This window comes from Lissotriton helveticus, chromosome 1_2 (genome assembly GCF_964261635.1).
Source record: "Lissotriton helveticus chromosome 1_2, aLisHel1.1, whole genome shotgun sequence".
Taxonomy (NCBI): Eukaryota; Metazoa; Chordata; class Amphibia; order Caudata; family Salamandridae; genus Lissotriton; species Lissotriton helveticus.
Window position 1 is genome coordinate 459,512,247 of NC_136058.1, and position 26,470 is coordinate 459,538,716.

Here is a 26,470-nt window from a genome sequence, read left to right on the forward strand (position 1 = left end):
CAGACACAGAAGAGATGTCCCTGCTTGGAACAGACGTCCCTGCTTGGAACTGACACAGAAGAGATGTCCCTGCTTGGAACTAACACAGAAGAGATGTCCCTGCTTGGAACAGACGCAGAAGAGATGTCCCTGCTTGGAACTAACACAGAAGAGATGTCCCTGCTTGGAACAGACGCAGAAGAGATGTCCCTGCTTGGAACAGGCACAGAAGAGATGTCCCTGCTTGGAACAGACACAAAGGGATGTCCTTGCTTGGAACAGACACAGAAGAGATGTCCCTGCTTGGAACATGCACAGAAGAGATGTCCCTGCTTGGAACAGGCACAGAAGAGATGTCACTGCTTGGAACAGACGCAGAAGAGATGTCCCTGCTTGGAACAGGCACAAAGGGATGTCCTTGCTTGGAACAGACACAGAAGAGATGTCCCTGCTTGGAACAGGCACAGAAGAGATGTTCCTGCTTGGAACAGACGCAGAAGAGATGTCCCTGCTAGGAACAGGCATATAAGAGATGTCCCTGCTTGGAACAGACACAAAGAGATGTTCCTGCTTGGAACAGACACAGTAGAGATGTCCCTGCTTGGAACAGACACAGAAGAGATGTCCCTGCTTGGAACAGACACAGAAGAGATGTCCCTGCTTGGAATAGACGCAGAAGAGATGTCCCTGCTTGGAACAGACGCAGAAGAGATGTCCCTGCTTGGAACAGACACAAAGGGATGTCCTTGCTTGGAACAGACACAGAAGAGATGTCCCTGCTTGGAACAGGCACAGAAGAGATGTTCCTGCTTGGAACAGACGCAGAAGAGATGTCCCTGCCAGGAACAGGCATATAAGAGATGTCCCTGCTTGGAACAGACACAAAGAGATGTTCCTGCTTGGAACAGACGCAGAAGAGATGTCCCTGCTTCGAACAGACACAGAAGAGATGTCCCTGCTTGGAACAGACACAGAAGAGATGTCCCTGCTTGGAACAGACGAAGAAGAGATGTCCCTGCTTGGAACAGACGCAGAAGAGATGTCCCTGCTTGGAACAGACACAGAAGAGATGTCCCTGCTTGGAACAGACACAGAAGAGATGTCCCTGCTTGGAACAGACGCAGAAGAGATATCCCTGCTTGGAACAGACACAGAAGAGATGTCCCTGCTTGGAACAGACACAGAAGAGATGTCCCTGCTTGGAACAGACGCAGAAGAGATGTCCCTGCTTGGAACAGACACAGAAGGGATGTCACTGGTTGGAATTGACACAGAAGAGATGTCCCTGCTTGGAACAGCACAGAAGAGATGTCCCTGCTTGGAACAGACACGGAAGAGATGTCCCTGCTTGGAACAGACGCAGAAGAGATGTCCCTGCTTGGAACAGACACAGAAGAGATGTCCCTGCTTGGAACAGACGCAGAAGAGATGTCCCTGCTTGGAACAGACACAGAAGAGATGTCCCTGCTTGGAACAGACGTCCCTGCTTGGAACTGACACAGAAGAGATGTCCCTGCTTGGAACAGACACAGAAGAGATGTCTTTGCTTGGAACAGACACAGAAGAGATGTCCCTGCTTGGAACAGACGCAAAAGAGATGTCCCTGCTTGGAACAGATGCAGAAGAGATGTCCCTGCTTGGAACAGACACAGAAGAGATGTCCCTGCTTGGAACAGACGTCCCTGCTTGGAACTGACACAGAAGAGATGTCCCTGCTTGGAACAGACACAGAAGAGATGTCCCTGCTTGGAACAGACGCAGAAGAGATGTCCCTGCTTGGAACAGACGCAGAAGAGATGTCCCTGCTTGGAACATACACAGAAGAGATGTCCCTGCTTGGAACAGACGCAGAAGAGATGTCCCTGCTTGGAACAGGCACAAAGAGATGTCCCTGCTTTGTACAGACGCAGAAGAGATGTCCTTGCTTGGAACAGACGCAGAAGAGATGTCCCTGCTTGGAACAGGCACAAACAGATGTCCCTACTTGGAACAGGCACAAAGAGATGTCCCTGCTTTGAACAGACGCAGAAGAGATGTCCCTGCTTGGAACAGACACAGAAGAGATGTCCCTGCTTGGAACTGATGCAGAAGAGATGTTCCTGCTTGGAACAGACACAGAAGAGATGTCCCTGCTTGGAACAGACACAAAGAGATGTCCCTGCTTGGAACAGGCACAAAGAGATGTCCCTGCTTTGAACAGACGCAGAAGAGATGTCCTTGCTTGGAACAGACACAGAAGAGATGTCCCTGCTTGGAACAGGCACAAACAGATGTCCCTACTTGGAACAGGCACAAAGAGATGTCCCTGCTTTGAACAGACGCAGAAGAGATGTCCCTGCTTGGAACAGACACAGAAGAGATGTCCCTGCTTGGAACTGATGCAGAAGAGATGTTCCTGCTTGGAACAGACACAGAAGAGATGTCCCTGCTTGGAACAGACGCAGAAGAGATGTCTCTGCTTGGAACAGACACAGAAGAGTTGTCCCTGCTTGGAACAGACACAGAAGTGATGTGCCTGCTTGGAACAGGCACAGAAGAGATGTCCCTGCTTGGAACAGGCACAGAAGAGATGTCCCTGCTTGGAACAGACGCAGAAGAGATGTCCCTGCTTGGAACTAACACAGAAGAGATGTCCCTGCTTGGAACAGACGCAGAAGAGATGTCCCTGCTTGGAACAGGCACAGAAGAGATGTCCCTGCTTGGAACAGACACAAAGGGATGTCCTTGCTTGGAACAGACACAGAAAAGATGTCCCTGCTTGGAACATGCACAGAAGAGATGTCCCTGCTTGGAACAGGCACAGAAGAGATGTCACTGCTTGGAACAGACACAAAGGGATGTCCTTGCTTGGAACAGACACAAAAGAGATGTCCCTGCTTGGAACAGGCACAGAAGAGATGTCCCTGCTTGGAACAGACACAAAGGGATGTCCTTGCTTGGAACAGACACAAAAGAGATGTCCCTGCTTGGAACAGGCACAGAAGAGATGTTCCTACTTGGAACAGACGCAGAAGAGATGTCCCTGCTAGGAACAGGCATATAAGAGATGTCCCTGCTTGGAACAGACACAAAGAGATGTCCCTGCTTGGAACAGCACAGAAGAGATGTTCCTGCTTAGAACAGACGCAGAAGAGTTGTCTCTGCTTCGAACAGACACAGAAGAGATGTCCCTGCTTGGAACAGACACAGAAGAGATGTCCCTGCTTGGAACAGACGCAGAAGAGATGTCCCTGCTTGGAACAGACGCAGAAGAGATGTCCCTGCTTGGAACAGACACAGAAGAGATGTCCCTGCTTGGAACAGACACAGAAGAGATGTCCCTGCTTGGAACAGACGCAGAAGAGATGTCCCTGCTTGGAACAGACACAGAAGAGATGTCCCTGCTTGGAACAGACACAGAAGAGATGTCCCTGCTTGGAACAGACACAGAAGGGATGTCACTGGTTGGAATTGACACAGAAGAGATGTCCCTGCTTGGAACAGACGCAGAAGAGATGTCCCTGCTTGGAACAGACACAGAAGAGATGTCCCTGCTTGGAACAGACACAGAAGAGATGTCCCTGCTTGGAACAGACGCAGAAGAGATGTCCCTGCTTGGAACAGACACAGAAGAGATGTCCCTGCTTGGAACAGACACAGAAGAGATGTCCCTGCTTGGAACAGACGCAGAAGAGATGTCCCTGCTTGGAACAGACACAGAAGGGATGTCACTGGTTGGAATTGACACAGAAGAGATGTCCCTGCTTGGAACAGCACAGAAGAGATGTCCCTGCTTGGAACAGACACAGAAGAGATGTCCCTGCTTGGAACAGACGCAGAAGAGATGTCCCTGCTTGGAACAGACACAGAAGAGATGTCCCTGCTTGGAACAGACACAGTAGAGATGTCCCTGCTTGGAACAGACACAGAAGAGATGTCCCTGCTTGGAACAGACACAGAAGAGATGTCCCTGCTTGGAACAGACGCAGAAGAGATGTCCCTGCTTGGAACAGCCACAGAAGAGATGTCCCTGCTTGGAACAGGCACAGAAGAGATGTCCCTGCTTGGAACAGACACAGAAGAGATGTCCCTGCTTGGAACAGATACAGAAGAGATGTCCCTGCTTGGAACAGACGCAGAAGAGATGTCCCTGCTTGGAACAGACACAGAAGAGATGCCCTTGCTTGGAACAGACACAGAAGAGATGTCCCTGCTTGGAACTGACACAGAAGAGATGCCCTTGCTTGGAACAGACACAGAAGAGATGTCCCTGCTTGAAACAGATACAGAAGAGATGCCCTTGCTTGGAACAGACACAGAAGAGATGTCCCTGCTTGGAACAGACACAGAAGAGATGCCCTTGCTTGGAACAGACACAGTAGAGATGTCCCTGCTTGAAACAGATACAGAAGAGATGTACCTGCTTGGAACAGACACAGAAGAGATGCCCTTGCTTGGAACAGACACAGAAGAGATGTCCCTGCTTGAAACAGATACAGAAGAGATGTACCTGCTTGGAACAGACGCAGAAGAGATGTCCCTGCTTGGAATAGACACAGAAGACATGTCCCTGCTTGGAACAGACACAGAAGAGATGTCCCTGCTTGAAACAGATACAGAAGAGATGTCCCTGCTTGGAACAGACACAGGGGAGATGTCCCTGCTTGGAACAGACACAAAGAGATGTCCCTGCTTGGAACAGACACAGAGGAGATGTCCCTGCTTGGAACAGACACAAAGACATGTCCCTGCTTGGAACAGACGCAGAAGTAATGTCCATGCTTGGAACAGACACAGAAGAGATGTCCCTGCCTGGAACAGACAGAGGAGAGATGTCCCTGCGTGGAACAGATGCAGAAGAGATGTCCCTGCTTGGAACAGACACAGAAGGGATGTCACTGGTTGGAATTGACACAGAAGAGATGTCCCTGCTTGGAACAGCACAGAAGAGATGTCCCTGCTTGGAACAGACACAGAAGAGATGTCCCTGCTTGGAACAGACGCAGAAGAGATGTCCCTGCTTGGAACAGACGCAGAAGAGATGTCCCTGCTTGGAACAGACACAGAAGAGATGTCCCTGCTTGGAACAGACACAGAAGAGATGTCCCTGCTTGGAACAGATGCAGAAGAGATGTCCCTGCTTGGAACAGACACAGAAGGGATGTCACTGGTTGGCATTGACACAGAGGAGATGTCCCTGCTTGGAACAGCACAGAAGAGATGTCCCTACTTGGAACAGACACAGAAGAGATGTCCCTGCTTGGAACAGCACAGAAGAGATGTCCCTGCTTGGAACAGACACAGAAGAGATGTCCCTGCTTGGAACAGACGCAGAAGAGATGTCCCTGCTTGGAACAGACGCAGAAGAGATGTCCCTGCTTGGAACAGACACAGAAGAGATGTCCCTGCTTGGAACAGACACAGAAGAGATGTCCCTGCTTGGAACAGACGCAGAAGAGATGTCCCTGCTTGGAACAGACACAGAAGGGATGTCACTGGTTGGCATTGACACAGAGGAGATGTCCCTGCTTGGAACAGCACAGAAGAGATGTCCCTACTTGGAACAGACACAGAAGAGATGTCCCTGCTTTGAACAGACACAGAAGAGATGTCCCTGCTTGGAACAGACGCAGAAGAGATGTCACTGGTTGGAATTGACACAGAAGAGATGTCCCTGCTTGGAACAGACGCAGAAGAGATGTCCCTGCTTGGAACAGACACAGAAGAGATGTCCCTGCTTGGAACAGACACAGAAGAGATGTCCCTGCTTGGAACAGACGCAGAAGAGATGTCCCTGCTTGGAACAGACACAGAAGAGATGTCCCTGCTTGGAACAGACGCAGAAGAGATGTCCCTGCTTGGAACAGACACAGAAGGGATGTCACTGGTTGGAATTGACACAGAAGAGATGTCCCTGCTTGGAACAGCACAGAAGAGATTTCCCTGCTTGGAACAGACACAGAAGAGATGTCCCTGCTTGGAACAGATGCAGAAGAGATGTCCCTGCTTGGAACAGACACAGAAGAGATGTCCCTGCTTGGAACAGACACAGAAGAGATGTCCCTGCTTGGAACAGACGCAGAAGAGATGTCACTGGTTGGAATTGACACAGAAGAGATGTCCCTGCTTGGAACAGACGCAGAAGAGATGTCCCTGCTTGGAACAGACACAGAAGAGATGTCCCTGCTTGGAATAGACACAGAAGAGATGTCCCTGCTTGGACCAGACGCAGAAGAGATGTCCCTGCTTGGAACAGACACAGAAGAGATGTCCCTGCTTGGAACAGACACATAAGTGATGTCCCTGCTTGGAACAGACGCAGAAGAGATGTCCCTGCTTGGAACAGACACAGAAGAGATGTCCCTGCTTGGAACAGACGCAGAAGAGATGTCCCTGCTTGGAACAGGCACAAAGAGATGTCCCTGCTTTGTACAGACGCAGAAGAGATGTCCTTGCTTGGAACAGACGCAGAAGAGATGTCCCTGCTTGGAACAGGCACAAACAGATGTCCCTGCTTGGAACAGACACATAAGTGATGTCCCTGCTTGGAACAGACGCAGAAGAGATGTCCCTGCTTGGAACAGACACAGAAGAGATGTCCCTGCTTGGAACAGACGCAGAAGAGATGTCCCTGCTTGGAACAGGCACAAAGAGATGTCCCTGCTTGGAACAGACGCAGAAGTAATGTCCATGCTTGGAACAGACACAGAAGAGATGTCCCTGCCTGGAACAGACACAGGAGAGATGTCCCTGCGTGGAACAGATGCAGAAGAGATGTCCCTGCTTGGAACAGACACAGAAGGGATGTCACTGGTTGGAATTGACACAGAAGAGATGTCCCTGCTTGGAACAGCACAGAAGAGATGTCCCTGCTTGGAACAGACACAGAAGAGATGTCCCTGCTTGGAACAGACACAGAAGAGATGTCCCTGCTTGGAACAGACACAGAAGGGATGTCACTGGTTGGAATTGACACAGAAGAGATGTCCCTGCTTGGAACAGCACAGAAGAGATGTCCCTGCTTGGAACAGACACAGAAGAGATGTCCCTGCTTGGAACAGACGCAGAAGAGATGTCCCTGCTTGGAACAGACGCAGAAGAGATGTCCCTGCTTGGAACAGACACAGAAGAGATGTCCCTGCTTGGAACAGACACAGAAGAGATGTCCCTGCTTGGAACAGATGCAGAAGAGATGTCCCTGCTTGGAACAGACACAGAAGGGATGTCACTGGTTGGCATTGACACAGAGGAGATGTCCCTGCTTGGAACAGCACAGAAAAGATGTCCCTACTTGGAACAGACACAGAAGAGATGTCCCTGCTTGGAACAGCACAGAAGAGATGTCCCTGCTTGGAACAGACACAGAAGAGATGTCCCTGCTTGGAACAGACGCAGAAGAGATGTCCCTGCTTGGAACAGACGCAGAAGAGATGTCCCTGCTTGGAACAGACACAGAAGAGATGTCCCTGCTTGGAACAGACACAGAAGAGATGTCCCTGCTTTGAACAGACACAGAAGAGATGTCCCTGCTTGGAACAGACGCAGAAGAGATGTCACTGGTTGGAATTGACACAGAAGAGATGTCCCTGCTTGGAACAGACGCAGAAGAGATGTCCCTGCTTGGAACAGACACAGAAGAGATGTCCCTGCTTGGAACAGACACAGAAGAGATGTCCCTGCTTGGAACAGACGCACAAGAGATGTCCCTGCTTGGAACAGACACAGAAGAGATGTCCCTGCTTGGAACAGACGCAGAAGAGATGTCCCTGCTTGGAACAGACACAGAAGGGATGTCACTGGTTGGAATTGACACAGAAGAGATGTCCCTGCTTGGAACAGCACAGAAGAGATTTCCCTGCTTGGAACAGACACAGAAGAGATGTCCCTGCTTGGAACAGATGCAGAAGAGATGTCCCTGCTTGGAACAGACACAGAAGAGATGTCCCTGCTTTGAAGAGACACAGAAGAGATGTCCCTGCTTGGAACAGACGCAGAAGAGATGTCACTGGTTGGAATTGACACAGAAGAGATGTCCCTGCTTGGAACAGACGCAGAAGAGATGTCCCTGCTTGGAACAGACACAGAAGAGATGTCCCTGCTTGGAACAGACACAGAAGAGATGTCCCTGCTTGGACCAGACGCAGAAGAGATGTCCCTGCTTGGAACAGACACAGAAGAGATGTCCCTGCTTGGAACAGACACATAAGTGATGTCCCTGCTTGGAACAGACGCAGAAGAGATGTCCCTGCTTGGAACAGACACAGAAGAGATGTCCCTGCTTGGAACAGACGCAGAAGAGATGTCCCTGCTTGGAACAGGCACAAAGAGATGTCCCTGCTTTGTACAGACGCAGAAGAGATGTCCTTGCTTGGAACAGACGCAGAAGAGATGTCCCTGCTTGGAACAGACACAGAAGAGATGTCCCTGCTTGGAACAGACACAGAAGAGATGTCCCTGCTTGGAACAGACGCAGAAGAGATGTCCCTGCTTGGAACAGACACAGAAGGGATGTCACTGGTTGGCATTGACACAGAGGAGATGTCCCTGCTTGGAACAGCACAGAAGAGATGTCCCTACTTGGAACAGACACAGAAGAGATGTCCCTGCTTTGAACAGACACAGAAGAGATGTCCCTGCTTGGAACAGACGCAGAAGAGATGTCACTGGTTGGAATTGACACAGAAGAGATGTCCCTGCTTGGAACAGACGCAGAAGAGATGTCCCTGCTTGGAACAGACACAGAAGAGATGTCCCTGCTTGGAACAGACACAGAAGAGATGTCCCTGCTTGGAACAGACGCAGAAGAGATGTCCCTGCTTGGAACAGACACAGAAGAGATGTCCCTGCTTGGAACAGACGCAGAAGAGATGTCCCTGCTTGGAACAGACACAGAAGGGATGTCACTGGTTGGAATTGACACAGAAGAGATGTCCCTGCTTGGAACAGCACAGAAGAGATTTCCCTGCTTGGAACAGACACAGAAGAGATGTCCCTGCTTGGAACAGATGCAGAAGAGATGTCCCTGCTTGGAACAGACACAGAAGAGATGTCCCTGCTTTGAACAGACACAGAAGAGATGTCCCTGCTTGGAACAGACGCAGAAGAGATGTCACTGGTTGGAATTGACACAGAAGAGATGTCCCTGCTTGGAACAGACGCAGAAGAGATGTCCCTGCTTGGAACAGACACAGAAGAGATGTCCCTGCTTGGAATAGACACAGAAGAGATGTCCCTGCTTGGACCAGACGCAGAAGAGATGTCCCTGCTTGGAACAGACACAGAAGAGATGTCCCTGCTTGGAACAGACACATAAGTGATGTCCCTGCTTGGAACAGACGCAGAAGAGATGTCCCTGCTTGGAACAGACACAGAAGAGATGTCCCTGCTTGGAACAGACGCAGAAGAGATGTCCCTGCTTGGAACAGGCACAAAGAGATGTCCCTGCTTTGTACAGACGCAGAAGAGATGTCCTTGCTTGGAACAGACGCAGAAGAGATGTCCCTGCTTGGAACAGGCACAAACAGATGTCCCTGCTTGGAACAGACACATAAGTGATGTCCCTGCTTGGAACAGACGCAGAAGAGATGTCCCTGCTTGGAACAGACACAGAAGAGATGTCCCTGCTTGGAACAGACGCAGAAGAGATGTCCATGCTTGGAACAGGCACAAAGAGATGTCCCTGCTTGGAACAGACGCAGAAGTAATGTCCATGCTTGGAACAGACACAGAAGAGATGTCCCTGCCTGGAACAGACACAGGAGAGATGTCCCTGCGTGGAACAGATGCAGAAGAGATGTCCCTGCTTGGAACAGACACAGAAGGGATGTCACTGGTTGGAATTGACACAGAAGAGATGTCCCTGCTTGGAACAGCACAGAAGAGATGTCCCTGCTTGGAACAGACACAGAAGAGATGTCCCTGCTTGGAACAGACACAGAAGAGATGTCCCTGCTTGGAACAGACACAGAAGGGATGTCACTGGTTGGAATTGACACAGAAGAGATGTCCCTGCTTGGAACAGCACAGAAGAGATGTCCCTGCTTGGAACAGACACAGAAGAGATGTCCCTGCTTGGAACAGACGCAGAAGAGATGTCCCTGCTTGGAACAGACGCAGAAGAGATGTCCCTGCTTGGAACAGACACAGAAGAGATGTCCCTGCTTGGAACAGACACAGAAGAGATGTCCCTGCTTGGAACAGATGCAGAAGAGATGTCCCTGCTTGGAACAGACACAGAAGGGATGTCACTGGTTGGCATTGACACAGAGGAGATGTCCCTGCTTGGAACAGCACAGAAGAGATGTCCCTACTTGGAACAGACACAGAAGAGATGTCCCTGCTTGGAACAGCACAGAAGAGATGTCCCTGCTTGGAACAGACACAGAAGAGATGTCCCTGCTTGGAACAGACGCAGAAGAGATGTCCCTGCTTGGAACAGACGCAGAAGAGATGTCCCTGCTTGGAACAGACACAGAAGAGATGTCCCTGCTTGGAACAGACACAGAAGAGATGTCCCTGCTTTGAACAGACACAGAAGAGATGTCCCTGCTTGGAACAGACGCAGAAGAGATGTCACTGGTTGGAATTGACACAGAAGAGATGTCCCTGCTTGGAACAGACGCAGAAGAGATGTCCCTGCTTGGAACAGACACAGAAGAGATGTCCCTGCTTGGAACAGACACAGAAGAGATGTCCCTGCTTGGAACAGACGCACAAGAGATGTCCCTGCTTGGAACAGACACAGAAGAGATGTCCCTGCTTGGAACAGACGCAGAAGAGATGTCCCTGCTTGGAACAGACACAGAAGGGATGTCACTGGTTGGAATTGACACAGAAGAGATGTCCCTGCTTGGAACAGCACAGAAGAGATTTCCCTGCTTGGAACAGACACAGAAGAGATGTCCCTGCTTGGAACAGATGCAGAAGAGATGTCCCTGCTTGGAACAGACACAGAAGAGATGTCCCTGCTTTGAACAGACACAGAAGAGATGTCCCTGCTTGGAACAGACGCAGAAGAGATGTCACTGGTTGGAATTGACACAGAAGAGATGTCCCTGCTTGGAACAGACGCAGAAGAGATGTCCCTGCTTGGAACAGACACAGAAGAGATGTCCCTGCTTGGAACAGACACAGAAGAGATGTCCCTGCTTGGACCAGACGCAGAAGAGATGTCCCTGCTTGGAACAGACACAGAAGAGATGTCCCTGCTTGGAACAGACACATAAGTGATGTCCCTGCTTGGAACAGACGCAGAAGAGATGTCCCTGCTTGGAACAGACACAGAAGAGATGTCCCTGCTTGGAACAGACGCAGAAGAGATGTCCCTGCTTGGAACAGGCACAAAGAGATGTCCCTGCTTCGTACAGACGCAGAAGAGATGTCCTTGCTTGGAACAGACGCAGAAGAGATGTCCCTGCTTGGAACAGGCACAAACAGATGTCCCTACTTGGAACAGGCACAAAGAGATGTCCCTGCTTTGAACAGACGCAGAAGAGATGTCCCTGCTTGGAACAGACACAGAAGAGATGTCCCTGCTTGGAACTGATGCAGAAGAGATGTTCCTGCTTGGAACAGACACAGAAGAGATGTCCCTGCTTGGAACAGACACAAAGAGATGTCCCTGCTTGGAACAGGCACAAAGAGATGTCCCTGCTTTGAACAGACGCAGAAGAGATGTCCTTGCTTGGAACAGACGCAGAAGAGATGTCCCTGCTTGGAACAGGCACAAACAGATGTCCCTACTTGGAACAGGCACAAAGAGATGTCCCTGCTTTGAACAGACGCAGAAGAGATGTCCCTGCTTGGAACAGACACAGAAGAGATGTCCCTGCTTGGAACTGATACAGAAGAGATGTTCCTGCTTGGAACAGACACAGAAGAGATGTCCCTGCTTGGAACAGACGCAGAAGAGATGTCTCTGCTTGGAACAGACACAGAAGAGTTGTCCCTGCTTGGTACAGACACAGAAGTGATGTGCCTGCTTGGAACAGGCACAGAAGAGATGTCCCTGCTTGGAACAGGCACAGAAGAGATGTCCCTGCTTGGAACAGACGCAGAAGAGATGTCCCTGCTTGGAACTAACACAGAAGAGATGTCCCTGCTTGGAACAGACGCAGAAGAGATGTCCCTGCTTGGAACAGGCACAGAAGAGATGTCCCTGCTTGGAACAGACACAAAGGAATGTCCTTGCTTGGAACAGACACAGAAAAGATGTCCCTGCTTGGAACATGCACAGAAGAGATGTCCCTGCTTGGAACAGGCACAGAAGAGATGTCACTGCTTGGAACAGACGCAGAAGAGATGTCCCTGCTTGGAACAGGCACAGAAGAGATGTCCCTGCTTGGAACAGACACAAAGGGATGTCCTTGCTTGGAACAGGCACAGAAGAGATGTCCCTGCTTGGAACAGGCACAGAAGAGATGTTCCTACTTGGAACAGACGCAGAAGAGATGTCCCTGCTAGGAACAGGCATATAAGAGATGTCCCTGCTTGGAACAGACACAAAGAGATGTTCCTGCTTGGAACAGACGCAGAAGAGTTGTCCCTGCTTCGAACAGACACAGAAGAGATGTCCCTGCTTGGAACAGACACAGAAGAGATGTCCCTGCTTGGAACAGACGCAGAAGAGATGTCCCTGCTTGGAACAGACACAGAAGAGATGTCCCTGCTTGGAACAGACACAGAAGAGATGTCGCTGGTTGGAATTGACACAGAAGGGATGTCGCTGGTTGGAATTGACACAGAAGATATGTCCCTGCTTGGAACAGCACAGAAGAGATGTCCCTGCTTGGAACAGACACAGAAGAGATGTCCCTGCTTGGAACAGACGCAGAAGAGATGTCCCTGCTTGGAACAGACGCAGAAGAGATGTCCCTGCTTGGAACAGACACAGAAGAGATGTCCCTGCTTGGAACAGACACAGAAGAGATGTCCCTGCTTGGAACAGACGCAGAAGAGATGTCCCTGCTTGGAACAGACACAGAAGGGATGTCACTGGTTGGAATTGACACAGAAGAGATGTCCCTGCTTGGAACAGCACAGAAGAGATGTCCCTGCTTGGAACAGACACAGAAGAGATGTCCCTGCTTGGAACAGACGCAGAAGAGATGTCCCTGCTTGGAACAGACACAGAAGAGATGTCCCTGCTTGGAACAGACACAGTAGAGATGTCCCTGCTTGGAACAGACACAGAAGAGATGTCCCTGCTTGGAACAGACACAGAAGAGATGTCCCTGCTTGGAACAGACGCAGAAGAGATGTCCCTGCTTGGAACAGCCACAGAAGAGATGTCCCTGCTTGGAACAGGCACAGAAGAGATGTCCCTGCTTGGAACAGATACAGAAGAGATGTCCCTGCTTGGAACAGATACAGAAGAGATGTCCCTGCTTGGAACAGACGCAGAAGAGATGTCCCTGCTTGGAACAGACACAGAAGAGATGCCCTTGCTTGGAACAGACACAGAAGAGATGTCCCTGCTTGGAACTGACACAGAAGAGATGCCCTTGCTTGGAACAGACACAGAAGAGATGTCCCTGCTTGAAACAGATACAGAAGAGATGCCCTTGCTTGGAATAGACACAGAAGAGATGTCCCTGCTTGGAACAGACACAGAAGAGATGCCCTTGCTTGGAACAGACACAGTAGAGATGTCCCTGCTTGAAACAGATACAGAAGAGATGTACCTGCCTGGAACAGACACAGAAGAGATGCCCTTGCTTGGAACAGACACAGAAGAGATGCCCTTGCTTGGAACAGACACAGAAGAGATGTCCCTGCTTGAAACAGATACAGAAGAGATGTACCTGCTTGGAACAGACGCAGAAGAGATGTCCCTGCTTGGAACAGACACAGAAGAGATGTCCCTGCTTGGAACAGACACAGAGGAGATGTCCCTGCTTGGAACAGACACAAAGACATGTCCCTGCTTGGAACAGACGCAGAAGTAATGTCCATGCTTGGAACAGACACAGAAGAGATGTCCCTGCCTGGAACAGACACAGGAGAGATGTCCCTGCGTGGAACAGATGCAGAAGAGATGTCCCTGCTTGGAACAGACACAGAAGGGATGTCACTGGTTGGAATTGACACAGAAGAGATGTCCCTGCTTGGAACAGCACAGAAGAGATGTCCCTGCTTGGAACAGACACAGAAGAGATGTCCCTGCTTGGAACAGACGCAGAAGAGATGTCCCTGCTTGGAACAGACGCAGAAGAGATGTCCCTGCTTGGAACAGACACAGAAGAGATGTCCCTGCTTGGAACAGACACAGAAGAGATGTCCCTGCTTGGAACAGACGCAGAAGAGATGTCCCTGCTTGGAACAGACACAGAAGGGATGTCACTGGTTGGCATTGACACAGAGGAGATGTCCCTGCTTGGAACAGCACAGAAGAGATGTCCCTACTTGGAACAGACACAGAAGAGATGTCCCTGCTTGGAACAGATGCAGAAGAGATGTCCCTGCTTGAAACAGACACAGAAGAGATGTCCCTGCTTTGAACAGACACAGAAGAGATGTCCCTGCTTGGAACAGACGCAGAAGAGATGTCACTGGTTGGAATTGACACAGAAGAGATGTCCCTGCTTGGAACAGACGCAGAAGAGATGTCACTGCTTGGAACAGACACAGAAGAGATGTCCCTGCTTGGAACAGACACAGAAGAGATGTCCCTGCTTGGAACAGACGCAGAAGAGATGTCCCTGCTTGGAACAGACACAGAAGAGATGTCCCTGCTTGGAACAGACGCAGAAGAGATGTCCCTGCTTGGAACAGACACAGAAGGGATGTCACTGGTTGGAATTGACACAGAAGAGATGTCCCTGCTTGGAACAGCACAGAAGAGATTTCCCTGCTTGGAACAGACACAGAAGAGATGTCCCTGCTTGGAACAGATGCAGAAGAGATGTCCCTGCTTGGAACAGACACAGAAGAGATGTCCCTGCTTTGAACAGACACAGAAGAGATGTCCCTGCTTGGAACAGACGCAGAAGAGATGTCACTGGTTGGAATTGACACAGAAGAGATGTCCCTGCTTGGAACAGACGCAGAAGAGATGTCCCTGCTTGGAACAGACACAGAAGAGATGTCCCTGCTTGGAATAGACACAGAAGAGATGTCCCTGCTTGGACCAGACGCAGAAGAGATGTCCCTGCTTGGAACAGACACAGAAGAGATGTCCCTGCTTGGAACAGACACATAAGTGATGTCCCTGCTTGGAACAGACGCAGAAGAGATGTCCCTGCTTGGAACAGACACAGAAGAGATGTCCCTGCTTGGAACAGACACAGAAGAGATGTCCCTGCTTGGAACAGACACAGAAGAGATATCCCTGCTTGGAACAGACGCAGAAGAGATGTCCCTCCTTGGAACAGGCGCAGAAGAGATGTCCCTGCTTGGAACAGACACAGAAGTGAAGTCCCTGCTTGGAATAGACACAGACGAAATGTCCCTGCTTGGAACAGACCCAGAAGAGATGCCCCTGCTTGGAACGGACACAGAAGAGATGTCCCTGCTTGGAACTGACACAGAAGAGATATTTCTGCTTGGAACAGACACAGAAGAGATGTCCCTGCTTGGAACAGACACAAAGAGATGTCCCTGCTTGGAACAGACACAGAGGAGATGTCCCTGCTTGGAACAGACACAAAGAGATGTCCCTGATTGGAACAGACACAAAGGGATGTCCCTGCTTGGAACAGACACAGAGGAGATGTCCCTGCTTGGAACAGACACAAAGAGATGTCCCTGCTTGGAACATACACAAAGGGATGTCCCTGCTTGGAACAGACACAGAAGAGATGTCCCTGCTTGGAAAAGACACAAAGGGATGTCCTTGCTTGGAACAGACACAGAAGAGATGTCCCTGCTTGGAACAGACACAGAAGAGATGTCCCTGCTTGGAACAGACACAAAGGGATGTCCCTGCTTGGAACAGACACAGAAGAGATGTCCCAGCTTGGAACAGACACAGAAGAGATGTCCCTGCTTGGAACAGACACAGAAGAGATGTCCCTGCTTGGAACAGACACAGAAGAGATGTCCCTGCTTGGAACAGACACAGTAGAGATGTCCCTGCTTGGATCAGACACAAAGGGATGTCCCTGCTTGGAACAGACACAGAAGAGATGTCCCTGCTTGGAACAGATACAGAAGAGATGTCCCTGCTTGGAACAGACGCAGAAGAGATGTCCCTGCTTGGAACAGACACAGAAGAGATGCCCTTGCTTGGAACAGACACAGAAGAGATGTCCCTGCTTGGAACAGACACAGAAGAGATGCCCTTGCTTGGAACAGACACAGAAGAGATGTCTGATTGGAACAGACGCAGAAGAGATGTCCCTGCTTGAAACAGATACAGAAGAGATGTCCCTGCTTGGAACAGACACCGAGGAGATGTCCCTGCTTGGAACAGACACAAAGAGATGTCCCTGCTTGGAACAGACACAGAGGAGATGTCCCTGCTTGGAACAGACACAAAGAGATGTCCCTGCTTGGAACAGACACAAAGGGATGTCCCTGCTTTGAACAGACACAGAAGAGATGTCCCTGCTTGGAACAGACACAAAGGGATGTCCCTGCTTGGAGCAGACACAGAAGAGATGTCCCTGCTTGGAACAGACACAAAGGGATGTCCCTGCTTGGAACAGACACAGAGGAGATGTACCTGCTCGGAACAGACACAAAGAGATGTCCCTGCTTTTAACAGACACAAAGGGATGTCCCTGCTTGGAACAGACACATAAGAGATGTCCCTGCTTGGAACAGACACAGAAGAGATGTCCCTGCTTGGAACAGACACAGAAGAGATGTCCCTGCTTGGAACAGACACAGAAGAGATATCCCTGCTTGGAACAGACGCAGAAGAGATGTCCCTGCTTGGAACAGGCACAGAAGAGATGTCCCTGCTTGGAACAGGCGCAGAAGAGATGTCCCTGCTTGGAACAGACACAGAAGTGAAGTCCCTGCTTGGAATAGACACAGACGAAATGTCCCTGCTTGGAACAGACCCAGAAGAGATGCCCCTGCTTGGAACGGACACAGAAGAGATGTCCCTGCTTGGAACTGACACAGAAGAGATATTTCTGCTTGGAACAGACACAGAAGAGATGTCCCTGCTTGGAACAGACACAAAGAGATGTCCCTGCTTGGAACAGACACAGAGGAGATGTCCCTGCTTGGAACAGACACAAAGGGATGTCCCTGCTTGGAACAGACACAGAAGAGATGTCCCTGCTTGGAACAGACACAAAGGGATGTCCTTGCTTGGAACAGACACAGTAGAGATGTCCCTGCTTGGAACAGACGCAGAAGAGATGTCCCTGCTTGGAACAGACTTAAAGGGATGTCCCTGCTTGGAACAGACACAGAAGAGATGTCCCTGCTTGGAACAGACACAAAGGGATGTCCCTGCTTGGAACAGACACAGTAGAGATGTCCCTGCTTGGAACAGACGCAGAAGAGATGTCCCTGCTTGGAACAGACACAAAGGGATGTCCCTGCTTGGAACAGACGCAGAAGAGATGTCCCTGCTTGGAACAGACACAAAGGGATGTCCCTGCTTGGAACAGACACAGAAGAGATGTCCCTGCTTGGAACAGACACAAAGGGATGTCCTTGCTTGGAACAGACACAGTAGAGATGTCCCTGCTTGGAACAGACGCAGAAGAGATGTCCCTGCTTGGAACAGACACAAAGGGATGTCCCTGCTTGGAACAGACACAGAAGAGATGTCCCTGCTTGGAACAGACACAGAAGAGATGTCCCTGCTTGGAACAGACGCAGAAGAGAAGTCCCTGCTTGGAACAGACGCAGAAGAGATGTCCCTGCTTGGAACAGACACAGAAGAGATGTCCCTGCTTGGAACAGACACAGAAGAGATGTCCCTGCTTGGAACAGACGCAGAAGAGATGTCCCTGCTTGGAACAGACACAGAAGGGATGTCACTGGTTGGAATTGACACAGAAGAGATGTCCCTGCTTGGAACAGCACAGAAGAGATGTCCCTGCTTGGAACAGACACAGAAGAGATGTCCCTGCTTAGAACAGACGCAGAAGAGATGTCCCTGCTTGGAACAGACACAGAAGAGATGTCCCTGCTTGGAACAGACACAGTAGAGATGTCCCTGCTTGGAACAGACACAGAAGAGATGTCCCTGCTTGGAACAGACACAGAAGAGATGTCCCTGCTTGGAACAGACGCAGAAGAGATGTCCCTGCTTGGAACAGCCACAGAAGAGATGTCCCTGCTTGGAACAGGCACAGAAGAGATGTCCCTGCTTGGAACAGACACAGAAGAGATGTCCCTGCTTGGAACAGATACAGAAGAGATGTCCCTGCTTGGAACAGATGCAGAAGAGATGTCCCTGCTTGGAACAGACACAGAAGAGATGCACTTGCTTGGAACAGACACAGAAGAGATGTCCATGCTTGGAACAGACACAGAAGAGATGCCCTTGCTTGGAACAGACACAGAAGAGATGTCCCTGCTTGAAACAGATACAGAAGAGATGTCCCTGCTTGGAACAGACACAGAAGAGATGTCCCTGCTTGGAATAGACACAGAAGACATGTCCCTGCTTGGAACAGACACAGAAGAGATGTCCCTGCTTGAAACAGATACAGAAGAGATGTCCCTGCTTGGAACAGACACAGAGGATATGTCCCTGCTTGGAACAGACACAAAGAGATGTCCCTGCTTGGAACAGATACAGAAGAGATGTCCCTGCTTGAAACAGATACAGAAGAGATGTCCCTGCTTGAAACAGACACAGAGGAGATGTCCCTGCTTGGAACAGACACAAAGAGATGTCCCTGCTTGGAACAGATACAGAAGAGATGTTCCTGCTTGAAACAGATACAGAAGAGATGTCCCTGCTTGGAACAGACACAGAGGAGATGTCCCTGCTTGGAACAGACACAAAGAGATGTCCCTGCTTGGAACAGATACAGAAGACATGTCCCTGCTTGGAACAGACACAGAAGAGATGTCCCTGCTTGAAACAGATACAGAAGAGATGTCCCTGCTTGGAACAGACACAGAGGAGATGTCCCTGCTTGGAACAGACACAAAGAGATGTCCCTGCTTGGAACAGACACAAAGAGATGTCCCTGCTTGGAACAGACGCATAAGTAATGTCCATGCTTGGAACAGACACAGAAGAGATGTCCCTGCTTGGAACAGACACAGAAGAGATGTCCCTGCGTGGAACAGATGCAGAAGAGATGTCCCTGCTTGGAAAAGACACAGAAGGGATGTCACTGGTTGAAATTGACACAGAAGAGATGTCCCTGCTTGGAACAGCACAGAAGAGATGTCCCTGCTTGGAACAGACACAGAAGAGATGTCCCTGCTTGGAACAGACGCATAAGAGATGTCCCTGCTTGGAACAGACGCAGAAGAGATGTCCCTGCTTGGAACAGACACAGAAGAGATGTCCCTGCTTGGAACAGACACAGAAGAGATGTCCCTGCTTGGAACAGACGCAGAAGAGATGTCCCTGCTTGGAACAGACACAGAAGGGATGTCACTGGTTGGAATTGACACTGAGGAGATGTCCCTGCTTGGAACAGCACAGAAGAGATGTCCCTGCTTGGAACAGACACAAAGAGATGTCCCTGCTTGGAACAGGCACAAAGAGATGTCCCTGCTTTGAACAGACGCAGAAGAGATGTCCTTGCTTGGAACAGACGCAGAAGAGATGTCCCTGCTTGGAACAGGAACAAACAGATGTCCCTACTTGGAACAGGCACAAAGAGATGTCCCTGCTTTGAACAGACGCAGAAGAGATGTCCCTGCTTGGAACAGACACAGAAGAGATGTCCCTGCTTGGAACTGATGCAGAAGAGATGTTCCTGCTTGGAACAGACACAGAAGAGATGTCCCTGCTTGGAACAGACGCAGAAGAGATGTCTCTGCTTGGAACAGACACAGAAGAGTTGTTCCTGCTTGGAACAGACACAGAAGTGATGTGCCTGCTTGGAACAGGCACAGAAGAGATGTCCCTGCTTGGAACAGGCACAGAAGAGATGTCCCTGCTTGGAACAGACGCAGAAGAGATGTCCCTGCTTGGAACTAACACAGAAGAGATGTCCCTGCTTGGAACAGACGCAGAAGAGATGTCCCTGCTTGGAACAGGCACAGAAGAGATGTCCCTGCTTGGAACAGACACAAAGGGATGTCCTTGCTTGGAACAGACACAGAAAAGATGTCCCTGCTTGGAACATGCACAGAAGAGATGTCCCTGCTTGGAACAGGCACAGAAGAGATGTCACTGCTTGGAACAGACGCAGAAGAGATGTCCCTGCTTGGAACAGGCACAGAAGAGATGTCCCTGCTTGGAACAGACACAAAGGGATGTCCTTGCTTGGAACAGACACAAAAGAGATGTCCCTGCTTGGAACAGGCACAGAAGAGATGTTCCTACTTGGAACAGACGCAGAAGAGATGTCCCTGCTAGGAACAGGCATATAAGAGATGTCCCTGCTTGGAACAGACACAAAGAGATGTTCCTGCTTGGAACAGACGCAGAAGAGTTGTCCCTGCTTCGAACAGACACAGAAGAGATGTCCCTGCTTGGAACAGACACAGAAGAGATGTCCCTGCTTGGAACAGGCACAGAAGAGATGTCCCTGCTTGGAACAGACACAGAAGAGATGTCCCTGCTTGGAACAGATACAGAAGAGATGTCCCTGCTTGGAACAGATGCAGAAGAGATGTCCCTGCTTGGAACAGACACAGAAGAGATGCACTTGCTTGGAACAGACACAGAAGAGATGTCCATGCTTGGAACAGACACAGAAGAGATGCCCTTGCTTGGAACAGACACAGAAGAGATGTCCCTGCTTGAAACAGATACAGAAGAGATGTCCCTGCTTGGAACAGACACAGAAGAGATGTCCCTGCTTTGAATAGACACAGAAGACATGTCCCTGCTTGGAACAGACACAGAAGAGATGTCCCTGCTTGAAACAGATACAGAAGAGATGTCCCTGCTTGGAACAGACACAGAGGATATGTCCCTGCTTGGAACAGACACAAAGAGATGTCCCTGCTTGGAACAGATACAGAAGAGATGTCCCTGCTTGAAACAGATACAGAAGAGATGTCCCTGCTTGAAACAGACACAGAGGAGATGTCCCTGCTTGGAACAGACACAAAGAGATGTCCCTGCTTGGAACAGATACAGAAGAGATGTTCCTGCTTGAAACAGATACAGAAGAGATGTCCCTGCTTGGAACAGACACAGAGGAGATGTCCCTGCTTGGAACAGACACAAAGAGATGTCCCTGCTTGGAACAGATACAGAAGACATGTCCCTGCTTGGAACAGACACAGAAGAGATGTCCCTGCTTGAAACAGATACAGAAGAGATGTCCCTGCTTGGAACAGACACAGAGGAGATGTCCCTGCTTGGAACAGACACAAAGAGATGTCCCTGCTTGGAACAGACACAAAGAGATGTCCCTGCTTGGAACAGACGCATAAGTAATGTCCATGCTTGGAACAGACACAGAAGAGATGTCCCTGCTTGGAACAGACACAGAAGAGATGTCCCTGCGTGGAACAGATGCAGAAGAGATGTCCCTGCTTGGAAAAGACACAGAAGGGATGTCACTGGTTGAAATTGACACAGAAGAGATGTCCCTGCTTGGAACAGCACAGAAGAGATGTCCCTGCTTGGAACAGACACAGAAGAGATGTCCCTGCTTGGAACAGACGCATAAGAGATGTCCCTGCTTGGAACAGACGCAGAAGAGATGTCCCTGCTTGGAACAGACACAGAAGAGATGTCCCTGCTTGGAACAGACACAGAAGAGATGTCCCTGCTTGGAACAGACGCAGAAGAGATGTCCCTGCTTGGAACAGACACAGAAGGGATGTCACTGGTTGGAATTGACACTGAGGAGATGTCCCTGCTTGGAACAGCACAGAAGAGATGTCCCTGCTTGGAACAGACACAAAGAGATGTCCCTGCTTGGAACAGGCACAAAGAGATGTCCCTGCTTTGAACAGACGCAGAAGAGATGTCATTGCTTGGAACAGACGCAGAAGAGATGTCCCTGCTTGGAACAGGAACAAACAGATGTCCCTACTTGGAACAGGCACAAAGAGATGTCCCTGCTTTGAACAGACGCAGAAGAGATGTCCCTGCTTGGAACAGACACAGAAGAGATGTCCCTGCTTGGAACTGATGCAGAAGAGATGTTCCTGCTTGGAACAGACACAGAAGAGATGTCCCTGCTTGGAACAGACGCAGAAGAGATGTCTCTGCTTGGAACAGACACAGAAGAGTTGTTCCTGCTTGGAACAGACACAGAAGTGATGTGCCTGCTTGGAACAGGCACAGAAGAGATGTCCCTGCTTGGAACAGGCACAGAAGAGATGTCCCTGCTTGGAACAGACGCAGAAGAGATGTCCCTGCTTGGAACTAACACAGAAGAGATGTCCCTGCTTGGAACAGACGCAGAAGAGATGTCCCTGCTTGGAACAGGCACAGAAGAGATGTCCCTGCTTGGAACAGACACAAAGGGATGTCCTTGCTTGGAACAGACACAGAAAAGATGTCCCTGCTTGGAACATGCACAGAAGAGATGTCCCTGCTTGGAACAGGCACAGAAGAGATGTCACTGCTTGGAACAGACGCAGAAGAGATGTCCCTGCTTGGAACAGGCACAGAAGAGATGTCCCTGCTTGGAACAGACACAAAGGGATGTCCTTGCTTGGAACAGACACAAAAGAGATGTCCCTGCTTGGAACAGGCACAGAAGAGATGTTCCTACTTGGAACAGACGCAGAAGAGATGTCCCTGCTAGGAACAGGCATATAAGAGATGTCCCTGCTTGGAACAGACACAAAGAGATGTTCCTGCTTGGAACAGACGCAGAAGAGTTGTCCCTGCTTCGAACAGACACAGAAGAGATGTCCCTGCTTGGAACAGACACAGAAGAGATGTCCCTGCTTGGAACAGACGCAGAAGAGATGTCCCTGCTTGGAACAGACGCAGAAGAGATGTCCCTGCTTGGAACAGACACAGAAGAGATGTCCCTGCTTGGAACAGACACAGAAGAGATGTCCCTGCTTGGAACAGACGCAGAAGAGATGTCCCTGCTTGGAACAGACACAGAAGAGATGTCCCTGCTTGGAACAGACACAGAAGAGATGTCCCTGCTTGGAACAGACACAGAAGGGATGTCACTGGTTGGAATTGACACAGAAGATATGTCCCTGCTTGGAACAGCACAGAAGAGATGTCCCTGCTTGGAACAGACACAGAAGAGATGTCCCTGCTTGGAACAGACGCAGAAGAGATGTCCCTGCTTGGAACAGACACAGAAGAGATGTCCCTGCTTGGAACAGACACAGAAGATATGTCCCTGCTTGGAACAGACGCAGAAGAGATGTCCCTGCTTGGAACAGACGCAGAAGAGATGTCCCTGCTTGGAACAGACACAGAAGAGATGTCCCTGCTTGGAATAGACACAGAAGAGATGTCCCTGCTTGGAACAGACGCAGAAGAGATGTCCCTGCTTGGAACAGACACAGAAGAGATGTCCCTGCTTGGAACAGACACAAAGAGATGTCCCTGCTTGGAATAGACACAGAAGAGATGTCCCTGCTTGGAACAGACACAGAAGAGATGTCCCTGCTTGGAACAGACGCAGAAGAGATGTCCCTGCTTGGAACAGACACAGAAGAGATGTCCCTGCTTGGAACAGACACAGAAGAGATGTCCCTGCTTGGAACAGACACAGAAGAGATATCCCTGCTTGGAACAGACACAGAAGAGATGTCCCTGCTTGGAACAGGCGCAGAAGAGATGTCCCTGCTTGGAACAGACACAGAAGTGAAGTCCCTGCTTGGAATAGACACAGACGAAATGTCCCTGCTTGGAACAGACCCAGAAGAGATGCCCCTGCTTGGAACGGACACAGAAGAGATGTCCCTGCTTGGAACTGACACAGAAGAGATATTTCTGCTTGGAACAGACACAGAAGAGATGTCCCTGCTTGGAACAGACACAAAGAGATGTCCCTGCTTGGAACAGACACAGAGGAGATGTCCCTGCTTGGAACAGACACAAAGAGATGTCCCTGCTTGGAACAGACACAAAGGGATGTCCCTGCTTGGAACAGACACAGAGGAGATGTCCCTGCTTGGAACTGACACAGAAGAGATGTCCCTGCTTGGAACAGACACAAAGAGATGTCCCTGCTTGGAACATACACAAAGGGATGTCCCTGCTGGTAGTGAGACAAAATATCGAAATTAAAATATCGATATACAATAATATCGATGTTTTAATTTCGATAGTATAGAATATCGATGTCCAAAATATCGACAGACAGAATATCGTTTTTTTAAGGTATGTATGTTACTAATATCGAATTTTACTAATATCGAAATTTTGTTTAGTGTTATGTATTTTAATGTGTTGTTTATATGTTTGTTAAACATGTTTTGTAATGTATGTTTGAAAATTTGTAAATTTGTTTACATTTTGCGTTTTAGTATCAGAGCGGGTTGTGGGTTTATAGGGGAATAGGGTGGGAAGTAATTTAATAATAATTAATTAATTAATATATGTTTGTAAATATTTTTTATTAATACTTAATTGGTAATTAATTAATATTAATTAGTTAATTAATTAATATAATTTTGTACATATTTTTAATTAATAATTAATTGGTAATTAATTAATATTAATTAGTTAATTACATTAATTAGAGTAATTTTTTTATATATATAATTTTTTGTTATTGTTAATTAATTAATTCGGAAACAATAATATTAATTAGTAAATTAAATTATTTACAGCTAATGTGCTAATATATTTACTTTATTGTTATTGTTAATTAATAATTAATTGATAATTAAATTATATTAATTATGTAATTAACATATTTAGAGTTAATGTGCTAATATATTTAATGTGTTGTTATTGTTAATTAATAATTAATTGGTAATTAAATAATATTAATTATGTAATTAAATTATTTAGAGCTAATGTGCTAATATATTTAATTTTTTGTTATTGTTAAATAATGATTAATTGGTAATTAAGAATTATTAAGTGAATAAATGATATCATTTATTTCTGTGTAGTGGGTTGTGTGTTTATAGGGGGATAGGGTGTGATATAATTAAATGTAATTAATTAAAGAGATTGTAATTTTCTTTGGTATTTATTGTTAATTAATTAGTAATTAATATGTGTTATTTAGTTCATTTATAATTACATCAATTTAGTAATATTAATTGTTATTAATTGATTAATTGAAATTTACATTAATTGTCTTTTTTATATGTGTAGTGTGTTGTGTGTTAAAGTGGGAGTAGTGTGGGAATTAATTTTTACCCCCATGCTATCCAACGCTTTCCCTACTGTTGCACCCTCTGGAGTGTGAATAGTAATGTTTACCCCTACGCTATCCACCGGGGAAACAACCTTTACAACGCAACTTTTACAACGCACTACCATTACAACTAAATTTTTACAATGCAAAAACCATTACAACGCATGTGTTTACAACGCATGTTTTTACAACGCAGGTACCTTTACAACGCATCAATCAATCAATCAATCAGGTCATTTATAGAGCGCACTACTCACCCGTAGGGTCTCAAGGCGCTGGGGGGGGGGGGGGGTGCCGCTACTGCTCGAACAGCCAGGTCTTGAGCTTCTTCCTGAAGGAGAGGTGGTCCTGGGTCAGGCGCAGGTTGGTCGGGAGTGAGTTCCAGGTCTTGGCGGCCAGGTAGGAGAAGGATCTTCCTCCTGTTGTCGCTCTTCGGATGCGGGGGACGGCGGCGAGGGCGTGGTTGGTTGATCTGAGGAGGCGCTTGGGAGTGTAGAAGTTGATCCGGTTGTTGAGGTAGCTCGGGCCTTGGTCGTGTAGGGCTTTGTGCGCGTGGGTGAGGAGACGGAAGGTGATTCTCTTGTTGCATACCATTACAACGTAAGTATAGGTAAGTATATATTAATATTTTTAATTTTATATGTTTTAGTTTTTTTAAGGGGTATTTTTAGGGTTCAGAGTCAGTTTTCAGTTTTTGGGTAAAGGGGTATTTTTAGGGTTCAGGGTCAGTTTTCAGTTTTTGGGTAAAGGAGTATTTTTTGGGTTCAGGGTCAGTTTTCAGTTCTTGGGTAAAAGGGTATTTTTAGTGTTCAGGGTCAGTTTTCAGTTTTTGGGTAAAGGGGTATTTTTAGGGTTCAGGGTCAGTTTTCAGTTTTTGGGTAAAGGAGTATTTTTAGGGTTCAGGGTCAGTTTTCAGTTCTTGGGTAAAGGGGTATTTTTTGGGTTCAGGGTCAGTTTTCAGTTTTTGGGTAAAGGGGTATTTTTAGGGTTCAGGATCAGTTTTCAGTTTTTGGGTAAAGGGGTATTTTTTGGGTTCAGGGTCAGTTTTCAGTTTTTGGGTAAAGGGGTATTTTTAGGGTTCACGGTCAGTTTTCAGTTTTTGGGTAAAGGGGTATTTTTAGGGTTCAGGGTCAGTTTTCAGTTTTTGGGTAAAGGGGTAT